The sequence below is a fragment of the Patagioenas fasciata genome, unplaced genomic scaffold (assembly GCF_037038585.1).
Source record: "Patagioenas fasciata isolate bPatFas1 unplaced genomic scaffold, bPatFas1.hap1 Unplaced_43, whole genome shotgun sequence".
NCBI lineage: Eukaryota > Metazoa > Chordata > Aves > Columbiformes > Columbidae > Patagioenas > Patagioenas fasciata.
The window spans coordinates 574,561-590,222 of record NW_027288760.1 but is presented as its reverse complement, the minus strand read 5'-3'; the positions used below and the strand labels follow the sequence as shown (position 1 = coordinate 590,222).

At 54.9% G+C, this 15,662-nt stretch overlaps 1 long non-coding RNA gene across 1 annotated transcript; it reads right to left on the bottom strand.

Moving 5' to 3' along the window:
• Nucleotides 1–3,206: 3,206 nt before the first annotated feature.
• Nucleotides 3,207–13,208, bottom strand: LOC139826859 (uncharacterized). The gene is made up of 3 exons (XR_011736987.1): nt 13,081–13,208; nt 7,665–8,286; nt 3,207–3,411 (listed from the first exon to the last, which is right to left on the bottom strand). It is a non-coding gene; the product is annotated as an uncharacterized lncRNA (long non-coding RNA).
• Between the last annotated feature and the right edge of the window lie 2,454 nt (nt 13,209–15,662).

The window sequence follows — 15,662 nt, the reverse complement described above, 5'->3', positions numbered from 1 at the left end:
AGAAATACGCCCAAGCTAGAAATGGGTCAAATGGGTAAGGGGAATGGGCCTGGACCACAATGGCAAATTGAGTTTTCAGAACTCCCAGGAAAAGGGGGGCACCGATATTTGTTGGTATTAACTGACACTTTTTCAGGTTGGCCAGAAGCGTTCCCTACCAGGACAGCAAAAGTTTAGGAGGTGACTAGAACATTGATACATGAAATAACACCAAGGTTTGGAGTTCCAGCTGTTATATCCTCTGATAGAGGGCCACATTTTAGTTATGTGTATGTGAAGTCTTTTGCAGAGAACTTTGGAACCATAATAGGAAGGTCCATTTCAAGACCTCCTGATATCCTTCACTGCTACCAATATTAGAGAACAGAATGCCTGGATTCATCATTCTAGAGTGAAGAAAACCCCATGATGGGAGGGGTCTTTTTCTTGCTTTTTTAACTACAGGAACAGCTGTTTGGACTGCAGAGAAAGGATGGACACACATCTCTTGAGTTAAAGGACCACTGATGGAAGAAAGAACCTGGAAAGTAACTCAAGAACCAGGGGAATTGAAATTGATAAATGAAAATGAGAATGGTTTAATAGTTAAATGTGTTGAACCAAGTTGTATATGTAATTCTCTTGTTATTTTCGATGTTTAGGTTGTAAATGGACTGTGGTATAAGCATATCCACAAAGGGAACTTACCAACAGGATTGCATAATAAATGTCTAAAAATAGAAGATAAGGAAACTAGAGCTCGGTTGAGGATTCTAGTTGCCACTGGAAGAACAGAAAAAGAATAGTCAAGAATGGTGGGAGGTATTTACTGAAGGGATGAATGGGAATTTAGAGAGTCCACCAGTGATGAGAAGAATAGAGTGTAGAAAGAGAAATCAAATTCCATGTTGCTCCTGTTGTTCCTAGGAAGTGAAGGCCAAGAGGTGGGAAACGATAAAACATCGCCACGCTAACGGCAAAAATAGGAAAGGCGGGGACACTGCCCTTTCTGTTGAGAAGACGACGAACTCGGCTGCCGGCTGCAACCTGCTCAGCCAGAGAGGCAGAGGGTGCGGAAACCTGGACCTGATCCTCTTGCTAGGAGTGGTGACTTGTTGTTCCCTACTTAGCCTGCCCAATCCCTGTACCAAATGCTATAAGCACGTGAGAATAAGACAACTGACACAATATGTTCTCAATTATCACACTCATGTTAATTCTGGATGTTATGATTGATAGAACAAAATTGGAAAAATGTGAAATCCAAGGGCAGAAGTTACGGGTAGCAACTAATCTAGGGAAAGGTGGACTCGGTGTAGGCTCTGTCTCCTGCCCTAGGTGAGAACAGAGTATCTGTTTTACACAAGCTGGTATGTGGGGCTATTCAGATGGAAGGGAGTGCAAGATCAGTATAAGGAGGAGTTAGTTAAGAGTGCCACTCAGGAATTGAAAAGAAGGCAAGAGAAACAGAAAGTGGTACAGAAAAGCAGTGATTGGTATGAAGAAATAAGGCAAAAAGACAAGGGATTACAATTACCAACAGTAGGGGAAAAACCTGTTCATAGACCTTATGGAAAAGATAGCCCAGGAATTAAATGTCACATCATGCTGGATATGTGGGGGTCTCACATGGCAGAACAGTGGCCTTGGAGAGGAGAGAGTGTAAGCCCAGAAGGATTACTGGTGCGGAACAGAACTCATGTAACTCAAGAAAAAAAAAGACCAGAAGGATGGGTATTAAGTCACTTAATAATAGGGCAGATATGCATGTCAAGGGAGGATGGTAAACGAGATTTTAGTGAATACATTGGACAAACCCTTGTTAGTGCTGCGGGCAAATTCATCAAATACCTCTACTCCTCCTACTTGGTGGCCAAGTCCACCTAATGGATATTGGTCTCAAAATGGTAGTCTGGTGGAAGAAAATAGGGTTCATGATAGTATGCGCATTTCTGGGTTTACTGTTTGTACCATATTTGATCCCATGCTTTATTCGGTTAATACATTCAGTAGTCCAAGGCATGCAAATCTCAGCTATGCCTATAGATCCTGAAACGGCAACAAAAGAAACGGGGTATAAATTGATGATTTTAAAAGATAACACCAAACTGGACCTAGCTGCCGCTAGGCAAGTACTAGCTAACTTTGAGGCAAAGCACGAATCAATAGGATAAAACGAAAAAGGGGGAATTGTGAAAAATGTGAAAAATGCAGTTGTGATTTGCGCTAAGATGTTGAATGTTTACAGATATAACCAAATGAGGCACGGACTCTGAACTTGGAAAAGGGAAAAAGGTGGTTAAGTTCTATGTAAAAAGTTATGAAACTTGTTTAGGAAGTTTTATTGATAGAGGGAACTAACGTTTTAAGGGTTAAGCAACTATATAGTAAGGGCCTACTAACAAGCTAACATTTTAAACCACGTAATTAATATCTAGTTTAGAGCTGTATGTAACCAATTGTGCTAAAAAAAGCAGGACTTCATCGAATGCCAAGATAAGAAGTTTTACAGCACCAGCTGCAACCTTGAGGAGACAAGACAGCCAAGATTTACAGCAAAAAGGGGGCGCCAGTCCGGTTTCAGTCGGTTTGGTAGCTTGAGTTCCAACCAGTTCCTCGTAATGAGCCAAAGGGAAAAAGTCCACTGTGACGGAGCTGAAGGAGCCTTCATCCAGAGACCCCTAAAGACCCCTCCTCAAATTCACCAAGTGACACTGCGCAGGCGAACAGGGGAGGGGCGAGAAGGGGCTATGGGAATGGTGATCTGAGACTCACTTCATGAATATGTAGAGGCGTTCCTGGGGTCGTTATGAATATGTAATACCTTACTGTATTTAAGCACACTTCTTATTGTTAAAAGTGTGCGTGCTGGGTGGAGTGAATCCCCCACGCACCCAGCGCTGTTTTGCTTATGCTCTAATGAACACATGTTTAAAGAATACAATTAAGGAATTGGATTAAACGTTGTTTATCCATAGAAAAAGCATAAGTGTCTTTGAGTCCTTTGGACTAAACCGGCTTTGAACATCATGAGCCACTTGGTTCGTTTTAATGGACAACAGCCCCTCCTGGTGTGCAGGAGCTGCCAGTTTTCCTCCCCGCACCTCCAAGTCCACTGTCAAATTCCAAAACCCTGGGGCCCCGTCACCTCCTGGGGCTCCCGGCTCAGGAGCGGTGGTGCTGGCCCAGACGCCACACAAATGGAGAAATAACAGCAGAGTCGATGATCCCGTGACACGGCCTTCTTTATTTTATCAGCGCACTGCAGTCACAGCCGTGTCCCTCGGCTGGCGGACAGGGCCCCTGGCCAGTGAAACCCCTCAGGTGAGAGAAGCTTCTAGTCCGCCACCACAACTGACCACAGCTCAGATTCAAGTAGAGGTTTTAAACGTCAACCCTTGTGGCCATTGAGGCCATGAGAGACTCCAGCACCTGTGACAAGGAGGAGGCGAGCAGCATCATGGATGTGGCCGTGAGAGAACCTGGCTCCTGGCTGAGGAAGGTGAGCGGCCCGTGGCTGCCCTGCCCTGGAGCCCTTCCAGGCCTTGTTCTTCCCTCCCTCGCCCCGTTGCCTCAGGCACCCGGAAACGATTTCAAGGCAGCAGCTTTGGGATGGGAAGGGCAGCAGGTTCAGAGGCAGCTGAGGAAATGGCTGCACTCCAGTGGCAGCACCATCCTCAGCTGGGTGCCCTCCAGCTCCCAGACACTGTGAGGGGCTGTGGCAGATGCACCTTCCTCCCCCACCCCCTGAAAGCACCAGAAACTTCTCCACCAACAGCCCACCCTGCTCATGGCCCTTGGCTGGCAGACAGGGCCCCCGGCCAGTGAAACACCTCGGCTGAGAGACGCTTCTAGTCCAACAGCACAACTGACCAGAGCTCCGAAGGAGAAGGAGACGGAGGAGGAGAAGGAGGAGAAGAAAGAAAAGGAAGAGAGAAGAGCAGAGAGGAGAAAGAGGAGGCTTTTTGCAGGAAGCAGTAAAGCCATCATCCAGCCACTCTCTGCAGTTGTTGACCTGAAGCAGGAGTGGAACTAAGATGGCAAGAGACCTCTTCTGGCAGCCTCACCCGACTCCAACCACTGAGAAGCTGGAGCGTTATGGTAAGGCCTTCAGGCCCAATTTCACATGTGTGTCTGGGTCAAGGACATCTCTGAAATCAGGCATGGAAACCCGAGGACTGTGGGGGGTGGTTGCTCAGGAGTGGTGACTGCAAGGAGGGACCTGCTTGACCATCTCAAAGGGCTGAGGGGCTGATGTGGCAGCCAGGGCTCCTGGTTCCCTCCCTGACGTGGCCCCTGCCTTCCTGGGGCAGCCCAGGCAGAAGCCCCTGACCCCAAGGGGCTGCCCTTGCCTGGCGCTGGGCATTGCCCACGCTGAGCTCATGTCTGAATGGAAGAGCTGAAGGTGCTCGTGGGCCACGTGTGCTCTGTGTGTTCAGAGATGTGACCCGGCAAAACTGGCCCCTGCTGGGGAGACACCAGGGCCTGCCCTGAGCCTCCGAGAGCCGCGTGGAGCGCAGCCCCGTGCCCCCGCGGGCAGGGCAGAGCACTGCCGGCTTCCCGGCTGCTGCCTCAGAGCATGACGGGTCTTTCCCTTGTTCTTCCAGAGTTCGCTAAGATTTGGGCCAGCACATCGTATCACCTCAGCCTGCAGCTGGCTCTCCACCAGGTGGGCCTCACCTCCTTCTCCCCTCACACCCTGATGAACGCTGATCAAGTCCTGATAGCCCTTTGCCATCGGGTGCAGCTGTTCTTCCTTGGAAAGCGGGAGCGATGCCCCAGCACGACATTACTTTCCCTTCCTTCCTTCCTTCCTTCCTTCCTTCCTTCCTTCCTTCCTTCCCTCCTTCCCTCCTTCCCTCCTTCCCTCCTTCCCTCCCTCCCTCCCTCCCTCCTTCCCTCCTTCCCTCCTTCCTTCCTTCCTTCCTTCCTTCCTTCCTTCCTTCCTTCCTTCCTTCCTTCCTTCCCAAACCTGGCACCCCAAAATCCTGTCCTACCCAACCCTTCACCCCAAATACCTTTACCCCAATGTCATCCTTCCCTAAACCCTGCACGCCCAAATCCTAACCCTGCACCCCAAAATCATGAACCCCCAAACTCAGCCCTACCAAACCGTGCACCTAAAATCCTGCACCTCAAAATCCTTCTCCCCAACCCTGCACCCCCAAATCCTCCATCCAAGTCCTGAACACCTGAACCCTGCACCCTTCAAACCCTGCCCTCCAAAAGTCTTCACCCCCAAACCCTGCACCCCAAGTTCTTGAAAACACAAAACCTGCACCCCCAAAGCCTCACTCCCACCCCTTACTCCAGAGCCCTGCACCCTAAATCCCTGCAGCCCCAAATCCTATCTAACCTTGGACCCCCAAAACCTGCACCCCTAGATCCTTCCCCTCAAAACCTGCACCCCCAGATCCTGCTGCCCCATACCCAGCGCCCCCAAACTCTGCACCTGGAAATCCTGCACTCTCATAACCCTGCACCTCAAACAATTCCCTCAACCCTGCACCCCCAAAACTTGTAACCCCAAATGCTGCACCCGCAGATCCTGTCCCCAAACTCTGCACTTCCAGATCCTGCCCCCCTAAACCCTTAAAGCCCAAATATTGCACCCCTAGGTCCTTCAACACCCTGCACCCCCAAATTCCCCACCCAAAAACCTGTACCCCAGATCCTGCACCCCAAATTCTGTCCTCCCACACAATGCACCCTAAATTACTGCAGCCCCAGGTCCTGAACACCCGAAGCCTGCACCCCCAAGTCCTGTACCCTAAAGCCCTGCACCGAAAATGCTGCCCCTCAACTCTGCTTGGACGGTGCTCTGAGCAACCTGAGCTGGTGAAGATGTCCCCGCTCACGGCACAGGGGGGTGGGTTGCAACCTGAGCAGCTTTTGCAACGGATTTGTGGTGTCTCTGCACCCCTGTGCAGTTGTATGGATGTGGCTGTGCTTGGCTACAGGATGCTGGAGGAGGAGCTCAGGGCAAAACTGCAGTCACAAGAGGCCCGGCGGGACCGCATGCGAGCCCAGATGCTGAGGGACCTTGAGCTCCTCCTCGGGTTTGAAAACAACATCGACAACCTCATCTTGCATCTGCACGGCATCACCGTGCCCGGCCAGGTACCCACCCAGCGCTGGGTGGTGCAGTGACACAGCGCGGTGACACTTGGTGCAGCCACCGTCACCCCAAGTGGCTCATTTTGCCCACCAAGGTGGTTCTCTCTGTCTCCAGGATGATTCTCTCCTGTCCCAGGGGGTGGAGGAGAAGCTCCAGTACCTGGGCCAGAAGCTGCAGTACCTGGCACAGCGGGCAGCCCACCTGTCCCTGACAGGCACATCCCCGATGGGAGCAACGGGGTACGTGGGGTCTCCATCCCTGCTGGGGTCTTCGGGGACCCGCACCAGGCTCCTCCTGATGGCCCGTCCCAAGTGAGGAGGATGGAGGTGGCCCCATGGAGCAGCTCAGCTCCAGGTGGCACTGGGCACTGCAGGGTGTTGTCCCCAGGGGATCATCAAGGGCATCCCTTGGGTTCTAACACCCACCTCCCCTTCAGCAATGAACCCAGGGTGTCTTTCACAGACTTTTGTGAAGGCCAGGGATTTTCTGGAGAAAAAAATGTCGAGCGATCCTCGGAACGTGGTGGTTTCCTTTGAGGAGAGAGACAGCAGTGATGACGGTAGGAGAGCTTAGCGGGGACGCGTCCCACGGGGACTGTCCCTGCCCCTGCCTGTTGGGATTTGTGACCATCCTCGCCTGTCTCTCCTGTCCCAGCAGAGTCCAGCCCATGAGTTCTCTCCAGACCTTGTGCTGTCTCCAAGCCTTTGAGCATGGGTGGTGCTTTTAGGTGGGGATGTGGGAGCATGAAGGCAGCCAGTGGGGTGGTGAGCATCGAACCACAGAAGGAACAAGAAAAGATGCTATGGGGCAAGGAGGGAGAGCCTTGTCTTCAAAATCACCTGGTTGTGAAGAATAACCAGTGCTGGGGTCTGTCTGTGGCCTCTTCCTATTGGATGCTCTTGGAGGAGCCACTGAGTTTTTGGAGCTTGCCACCTCTTTTGAATGAAGCTGGAGCGGCGTCCAGCACCGCGTGGCTCCAGACCTTTCTGGGAAGCCCCGACAGCTGGGGATGGGTCACAGCGGCATTGCAGCTCAGCCTGGGATGCTGGGCAGGAAGAGCCAGGGCTTGGCAGGAAAGCTCCTTGTGAAGCCACCAGCCCTCCAAAACGTGCCGGCTCTCCCTGGTGACACCGGCACAGCGGAGGGGGCCGTGCAGACCCTCCCCAGCCCATTTCTCTCTGTTCCCTCCTCCAGAATCCTCTGAATCTGATGACGAAGATGACGAGCACGTCCCCACACGGGAAGACATCAAGAAGGAGGGGCAGCAGCTGATCGAAAGCAAGAAGAAAGCCAGCAAGAAGACCCAGCAGTCGCTCCAGGAGAGCTTTGGATGTCCCAGACCATCCCTTGTGCTTCGGATGCCCCCACCACCCCACGTCTTTTGGATGGCCCAGACCATCCATTTGGCTCTGCACTCCCCCGCCACCCCTTGTACCCTTTCTCCACTGGGTTTAATAAAGCAGATCTTTTTCGTTCCTCCCAAACCTGTGGTCCAGCTGCAATGGGGGGTCCTAGGTCACTTCTGTCACCCGGGACGCATGGGGGTCAAACCCTGAGGAGCACTCACCTGGGTTTGAAGGCAGCCCCATCGCCCTGGCCCTCACCCAGCTGTTCTCCTCGCAGAGCTGGGGATGGGCTGGGGTGGGGACGGCGTTCCTGGCCAGAGGAAAGCCGGGGGCAGCCTGGCTTCCCCTCCTTGATCCTGTGGAGCCAGCAACTTCCTGGGACCTCTGTCCCCCAGACGGCTCTGGCTGCACCAGTGGGCCCGTGTGTGTCCACAAACATCTGCCAAAGCCTCAGCTGACCGAGAAACCCACCTCTCAGCAGCGACATCACCGAATCCAAGACCCAGAGTCTGTTGGTCAACAGCTGGGAATGTCCCAGTTCCAGGTATTCCGACAGCCTGAAGGTCATAGAGAAGAAAATCATAGAATCCCAGAATCAGACTCACAGAACAGTTTGGGTTGGAAGGGACCTTCACAGTTCATCCAGTCCAACCTCTGCCGTGAGCAGGGACATCTTCACCCAGATCAGGTTGCAGTTGGTAGAAATGATGACCTTTCAGAGCGTGCTGGTGGTACTTTGTCCCTTGTGCCCTGCCCTGATGTGCAGAGACAGAAGGGACACTGGGAAGCTTTGGGGAAGATCCTCCGTATGCTGAGGTGTTGCGTCTCCTTCCTCTTCAGCCTCTAAAAGGTATTTGGTAAAGAGCAGAGCTGGAACCGGGGGTTCCCATCATTTGGGATAAACCCTAAAAACTCATTAATCATTTTGGTTGGAAAAGACCCTCAAGATCATGGAACCCAACCATAACCCACCCCTGGCACTGACCCCTATCCCTGAGAACCTTGTCTAAGGCTTGACAGGAGCTCCAGCGCAGTTGTCTGCAGCCGGTGCCGGCGAGAAACCTAAAATAGGACATGGGAGAATTTGCATGGGAGCGTTCACCACACGGAAATATCTCTGCCTTGGGAGGGCTGAGATTGAGTGGGTTGGAGGTTCTTTTTGTTTTCAAGGATGTGATCAAAATCACATGAAATGACACACAACGGAGGGTAGGCACAGGCTGGGACTGACACCGGAGCCTCAGCACCGGGTTTTATCCTTCATGGAGAAAGGGAACCAGGCTAAATCAGCCAGTTGGAGGCCAAAACAAGCGGCTCCTTTGGCTGTTCTGGGACAGGAGATGCAGGCAGGGCCACCAGTGTGGGGTCTGTCCTGGAGCTGCAAGGGTGGGATGCGGGATGAGGCAGCCAGAGCTGCTTCCACACAAGGAGGCACAAACATCTGCCATTTCCATGTTGGTTTTAGGAGGGTTAATATATGTGATGCTGATTTTTGAGCCACACATCGCCTGGGTTGGCATCACCAGCCACAGGTTGGGTTTTAGCATCGTTCTAAAATGCTGGAGGGAGCAGGGTGGGACTGAGGCAGCACTGGTGACAGAGGGACAGAGCCCCTGGGGTCCATGTCTGTCTTGTGCCGGACAACCCAGAGTTGAACTCGGTTCTCTGGGGAGCCCCAGGAGAGCAGAGCAGAGGGGGAGCATCCCCTCCCTCCACCTGCTGGTGATGTGGCCCAGGACACACTTGGCTCTCTGGGCTGCAAATGCACATTGTGGACTTATGTCCCTTTTGTCACCCACCAGCCCTTCTCCACAGGGTTGCTATCCATCCATCCATCCATCCATCCATCCATCCATCCATCCATCCATCCATCCATCCTCCCCCAGTCTGTGCTGGTACTGGGTATTGCCCTGACCCAGGTGCAGGACCTCGCACTTGGCCTGGTTGAATTTCATGAGGTTCACATGGACCCCCCAGCCTATCCAGGTCCCTCTGGATGCCACCCCTTCCCTCCAGCACATCGACGGCACCACTCAGCTTGGTGGAAAAGCAGAAATGAAGTGTCTTGGGTGATGCAGAGGCCAGGGAAATGTGCCTGGCTTTAGCTCTCTGCCAAGAACACCTGGGGAAACCCTTTGAAATGCTTCAGCCACTTTAGCAGGGAAAAATAACACCCCCACACAGTTGCCAGGCTTTCACTGCTCACGCAGGGACAAAGCACAGCGCGGGGACAGCACAGCGCTCACTCCGGAGCTCACCGGCTCTGACACCCGTGCCTGTTTGGGAGAAATATCCATGGGAAAGATTTTGTGCTCTGGGATTCAGGTCATCTGAAGAACACCAGCAAGCAGAACGACTGCCAAAACCTGCACAACGATGGGACCAGCTCCAGCTCCCCTGGGGAAGGAGGCGGCTGGTGCTTGTCCCAGCCCAGCCACGCCATGGGCGACCCAGAGCGGATGACAGCAAAGCCTCTTTCCAGGCTCTATTCGCTGTGAGATCGTGGGGCAGGGTCCCATCCAGGGGGGACATGGGGGGAACATCCTGCCCAAGCTCACGGGGAGCAGAGGAAGGGACAGAGGGGTCTGGGTGGCCCCAGAGGAGCTTGGAGCAGAGCAGGGGGCACAGAAACCCAGGGAGGGTCTTGGAGACGGGTCCAGAGAGGATCCAAGTGTATATGGGGAGGGGGAAAGGAATGGGATGGTGCAGGGGGTGTCACACAGGGTGGGAGTGAGCATGCAGGGACCAGAGCCAAGCTGAAGGTGCTTGGTGGGGATAGAGGTGATTGAGCAGGGGACAGGAGCAAAGTCCTGCGGAGGGCAACGGAGCTGGAGGGGATTTGGAGGGGTAAAGAGGAATGGGGGAGAACCAGGAAAGAATCTGGGGCATGGGGGGTGTGAGGGGGAAGCACAGGAGCTGTGATATTCGGGATCAGAGGAACTGGAGAGAGGATGCAGAGGGGAAGAGGGATGGGGAGAATCTAGAGTGCACAAAGAGGGGGGCAGAATGGGTGCCCCCGGGGTGGGGGGAAGGCTGGTTTGCCAGTCATTGCCCCCTAAACGAGCTGGGGCTGCAGGTGGTCCCAGCACCCCCACCCTGGGCAGCAAAGGGGGACCATGGCAGCAGCAGCAGGTCCCACTGCACATCCAGCATCCATCAGGGGGAAATAAAACACCTAAGTGGGGGCAGATAAAGCAGGAAACCCCCAAAGTGGGCACAGGGAACAGAGCTGAGCACAACACATCCCAGCACTGGGGCTGCTGGGCTTAAATTGGTGTCCAGGAGCAGGGGGGTGCAGGTGAGGATGCTCAGGGTGATGAAGGCATCGGAGTGGGGATGCCCATGGGAGAGGGTGGTGGGGGCTCTGAGGTGCTTGGGTATGTGTGTGTGTCAAGCACAGCCCTGTGACACACACGTAGTGGCTGCTGCTGGGTGTCATGGTGTGGGGACCCAGGATCACCCCAACACGCTGCCCTGGGCTGGGGCCAGGTGGGTGCTCCCCCAAACTGCCAGCACCCACTCCTGGGCACCCCCCACTGGCTGCAACCCCCTAGGGCAGGCACAGCGGTGCTGGGCTGTACTGGGACCTGCTGGTTCACAGCAGGATTTGGGGGGGGCCCAGGAAGAGTAGTCGGGCACCCCACCCTGTGCTGAGCTGGATCCATCCACCAGCACCACGTGGAGGACATTGGGGTGCAGGGGGGGTGGGAGGGGGTATGCAGGGTGAAGGGGCAGTATAGTGGGGTACAGTACAGGACAGTGGGTGTGGCAAGGTGCAAACCCCCCTCTCTCCCCCTCCCTCCTTCATCATGGAAGGAGTAGACACATCTCCCCCTCTCTCTGCTACAGCTTCTTTTGTTTGGCCCCAGAGCCCCTGGCCAGGGCCGTTAGGAGAAGGGAGCGCCGAGGTGCCAGGGAGCCGCTGGGCGCCTGCGGCCAGTGTGGGGGATGTTTGGAGGCTTCAGGTGCACCCACAGCCAGAGTGGGGGCACAGAGAAGCTTCTGGAATGCCCACAGTCAGATCTGATCAGCCAATAACAAACGGGACTCTCGTCAAGACTTCGCCCATTTGTCGCGGGTCTCTCGGAGCACGAGCGAGATGCTGCCGCCGAGAGCCCCCCCGGGATGGAGACTCCGCTGCCTTGCCGCTGCAGGTGTGAGTGAAACTGCCCATCGCAGGATTGCGAGTGTATTTATACTTTCCGTGCACACATGCACGTGTAACTTTCCATGCTCAATACGAGCCTGTGTAAAATTAATCCTCGTATAATCACGGGTGTATTTTCCTCTCGTGCTTCCACATAAGCACGTGTAACTTTCCGTGCACATTTGCACGCGTACTTTCCGTGCTTAGTGCAAGCACGTGTACTTTCCGTGCACATTTGCACGCGTACTTTCCATGCTTAGTACAAGCACGTGTACTTTCCATGCACACTTGCAAGTGTAACGTTCCGTGCTCAATACAAGCATGTGTATCAATTATTTCTTCGCACAATCGCGTGTGTATTTTCCTCCCCTGCTTCCGCACAAGCACGTGTAACTTTCCGTGCACATCTGCACGTGTATTAACCCTCGCAGGATTGCGAGTGTATTATAAATTTACCCTCGCAGAATCGCGAGTGTGCACTTTCCGTACTCACTACAGCACGTGTATCTCTTCAAAATAACCCCACACCGTGTTCAGGCAAGTGCGGACTCCTCCCGGACTCAGGGACGGCTCCGGCACTGTTTTGGTGAAGCCACGTGCATGCACTCTGTGCACCGCCTGTCGTATTGGTTGCTGCCCCTTCATAATTTTCCTCAACTGGTACCTGAACCTGTATTCAAGTCACTTTTGGATGCTAAAACCCTGTTTCTCACCGGTTTAACAAAAGTTGGTTTGGACCCTGTTGTCCCTTAAACGAACCTGGGGTGCCTCCGGGACACCCCCCTTTCCATATTGATCCCCAGGAATGAGTCCCCCCTCAGTCTCCTCTTCTCCAGCTCCAGAGCCCCAGCTCCCTCAGCCTTTCCTCACACGGGAGATGCTCCACTCCCTTCAGCATCTTGGTGGCTGCACTGGACTCTCTCCAGCAGTTCCCTGTCCTTCTGGAACTGAGGGGCCACAACTGGACACAATATTCCAGGTGTGGTCTCCCCAGGGCAGAGCAGAGGGGCAGGAGAACCTCTCTGACCTACTGACCACCCCCTTCTAACCCACCCCAAGTACCATTGGCTTCCTGGCCACAAGGGCCCAGTGCTGGCTCATGCTCACCCTGCTGTCCCCAGGACCCCCAGCTCCCTTTCCCCTACACTGCTCTCCAACAGGTCCTTCCCCAGCTTAGGCTGGAACCTGGGCTTGTTCCTGCCCAGGTGCAAGACTCTACCAGTGCTGCCCAGCGCTGATGAAATAAAGAATGCCGCTGAACAGCGGCATTGCCTCTGCTCTTCACTCCATCTCTTCGCTGCCAGAGAGTTCCCACTTTCTCCAGAGCGCAAGAGATGAGGCCGAGAGAGCCCGGGAAGAGCCGGAGCCACCCCCGCCTCCCCAAGCCGGCCACGCCAGGAATTCAGCCGCCCAAGCGCTCTCCCCGCCACGCCGCAAGCGGCTCCCGCTGCCCGCCCAGGGGAACCGGGGCTCCCCGGCCCGGGACTCACCAGCCGTGCCGAACGCCCGCCCGCTCCGGACGCCGCTCAGCGCCGCGCTCGGCAGGGGCACCGCCATGCTGCGCGCCGCCCGCACTGGAAGGGCCCCGTTCCCATAGCGACGGGGGCCGCGCCGCGCGGAGTCCGGCCTGGAAGGCCCCGCAGCCGTAGCAACGGGTCTGTCTACCGCAGCGCCGGGCTGGGAATGCCCCCCTGCCCTAGCAACGGGGCTGTTTAGCGCGGAGCCTGCCTAGAAACGTCCCCGCAGCCCTGCGGGGCGCGCTCTGCCCTCCCCGGGAACCCCTCCCCATCGCCGGCCTTGCTGCTCCGACCGGGCAGAGCCCGCGGAAGGACTGGAGAGGCCCCGCTGTCACCCCGGGGTACCCGGACAGGAGGTGAAGCCCAAAACCACAGCCAGGTTTTTTTTAGAAATCGGCCCAAAAAGGAAAAGCTGCAGTTGCCTGTGGGCTGTGGAACATCCTGGGGGTGCTGGGGAACCGCAGGGCAGAGTCACAGAATCCCGGGCTGAAGGGACCCCTGCAGACCCCCAGTCCAACCCCTGCTCACGCGGGGTCACAGAGCAGATCACACAGGGAAATGCGTGGGGAGGAAAACACAGCCTGGACCCTTCACTTGGATTGTTGTTTTCTGGAAGACGGCCTTTAAAAACCAGAAGAACATCCCGGAACAATCTCCAGACCCAAGGACCTGGGGCAACTGATTTCTGCCCTCAAATTCTGGCTCCATCCTTCCGAGTCAAACCGGCAGTTTCTCCAACCACTGTGTGTGGTTTTCGGCTCCAGAGAAGGACGAGTATTTCCTTCCCAGCTCCATCAGCAAAGCAGTGCCACACGCGGATTCATGCGCACAAAACTGTCCCGGAAACGTTCTTGACCCCAGGTTCCCTGTATCAGAGTCTCAGATGTTTGCGCGTTAAAAAGATGCCTTAATTATAAGATAAAATACAACTTAAAAGGTACAGCAGAGAAACAGTCCAGGCTGGGGCCCTCTCAGGGGCAGGGAACACAAGGCGAAAGAGCCTTGGGCTTTTAAACCCATTTCTCTAAGAAACCCTCTCAGAAATGGTGGTCGGGGGCAGGGAGGATGGCCGGGCGCTGGGAGAGGTGAAGCGCAGTAGGGCACTTTCCTCGGGATCTCCAGAAATAACTGCGAAACCCCAAAGAAATTGCGGTCCAGAGAAGGGCAGAAGGACGGACGGGATGCTGACAGACGTGAAGTGGTGTATGGCGCTTTCTTCAGGGACTCCAAGAGGATCTTCTCCTTTTCTAAGTAATCATCCCCCTGAGAAGAGGGGAAGGAAGTGTGGGAATGATCCCAGAAAGTGCCACAGAAACAGGGTCGCAGTCCAGGGTGTTGCTCACCAACAAGAGAAACATCCCAAAGCCTCCCTCGTGCCATGTCCCCCATGAAGGGGACCCCTCCTCGTGCTCATCCGGAGCCCAGACCCTCGCAGTCTGAGCAAGACCCGCAGGGGAAGCCGCCAAGGGCGTCCCCGCCTGGGGAAAGACCCAGCAGGGACCTGACGGCACAGGATGGGGACACCACAAAGCCAGGGCAAACGGGCTTTAACCCACCTGCCTCTCCCCTCCTGCCCCCTCCGGGCACTGCGCTGGCTCAGAGAGCTCCGCTGAGCCCCTGCAGAGGACGCGGAGGCCAATTCACACCTGAGGTTTACATACAGGGGCACTAACCCAGCCCCCAGGAGCATCCCAAGCCTCTGGAGACACTGGTACAAGCGCAGCTGCCCCCCGGCAAGTCCCTTCCCACCCGCAGTGTGTGGAAGCCTCACCCAGGGTGCTGGGGAGACCCTCGGTCGGGGCACTGAGGTCCTGGGCTGCGGCCAGCGGTGTCACAGGGTAGTCGGGCAGCTCCTGGCGGGGCTGTTCACGCCGTCTCCTCTGGTGAGCCGTGCTCAGCCGCTGCTGCGCCGTCTCTGGGAGAAAGGCAGAGAGAGAAGCTCTCAGAAGGGCTGGCACCATAACTGCAAGGTGTGGGGGGTGACTTTCTTCCATTCTCTATCGCCTACAGTCATTCTCCAAGTGCCATCTGTTTTTCAAACAGGCCAGATAGGATTATTGAAAGCCGTCATGGTTTCTTTAGTGATCCCCACTTGCTGGAGTGCCCGAATAGTCTCAGTAATTCCTTCCTCCCCCCCGGGATGCGATATTGTTTTAGAGTCACCACCTTGGCAGGTGCAGGCAGCACAACAGGATCCCATTTTGGGAATCCACACAAGACAGTTACAGACCAGATAGCAAATCCTGCGTGCAGAGAGCCGAAAGCAAAACGACCACTTAAGGTTTCAACCGTCTGCCCTGCTAGGACATCAATACCCAGGATATATTCTTTAATTGGGGCAATCAACACTGTTTCAGTAAATGGCTTGGGATTTGCGATTGTGAGGGTAACAGTAGCTTGGAGAGCAGGGGTCAGATGTCCCTCCAAACCACAAATCTGTGATGTAGCATCTTTGTTCTTAATATCACTACGTAAAACTGTGAGCTCAGCCCCCGTATCCACCAGAGCTAACACATTCAAAATCCCCCCAGACTGCCACTCTGCAGTTAAAGGAA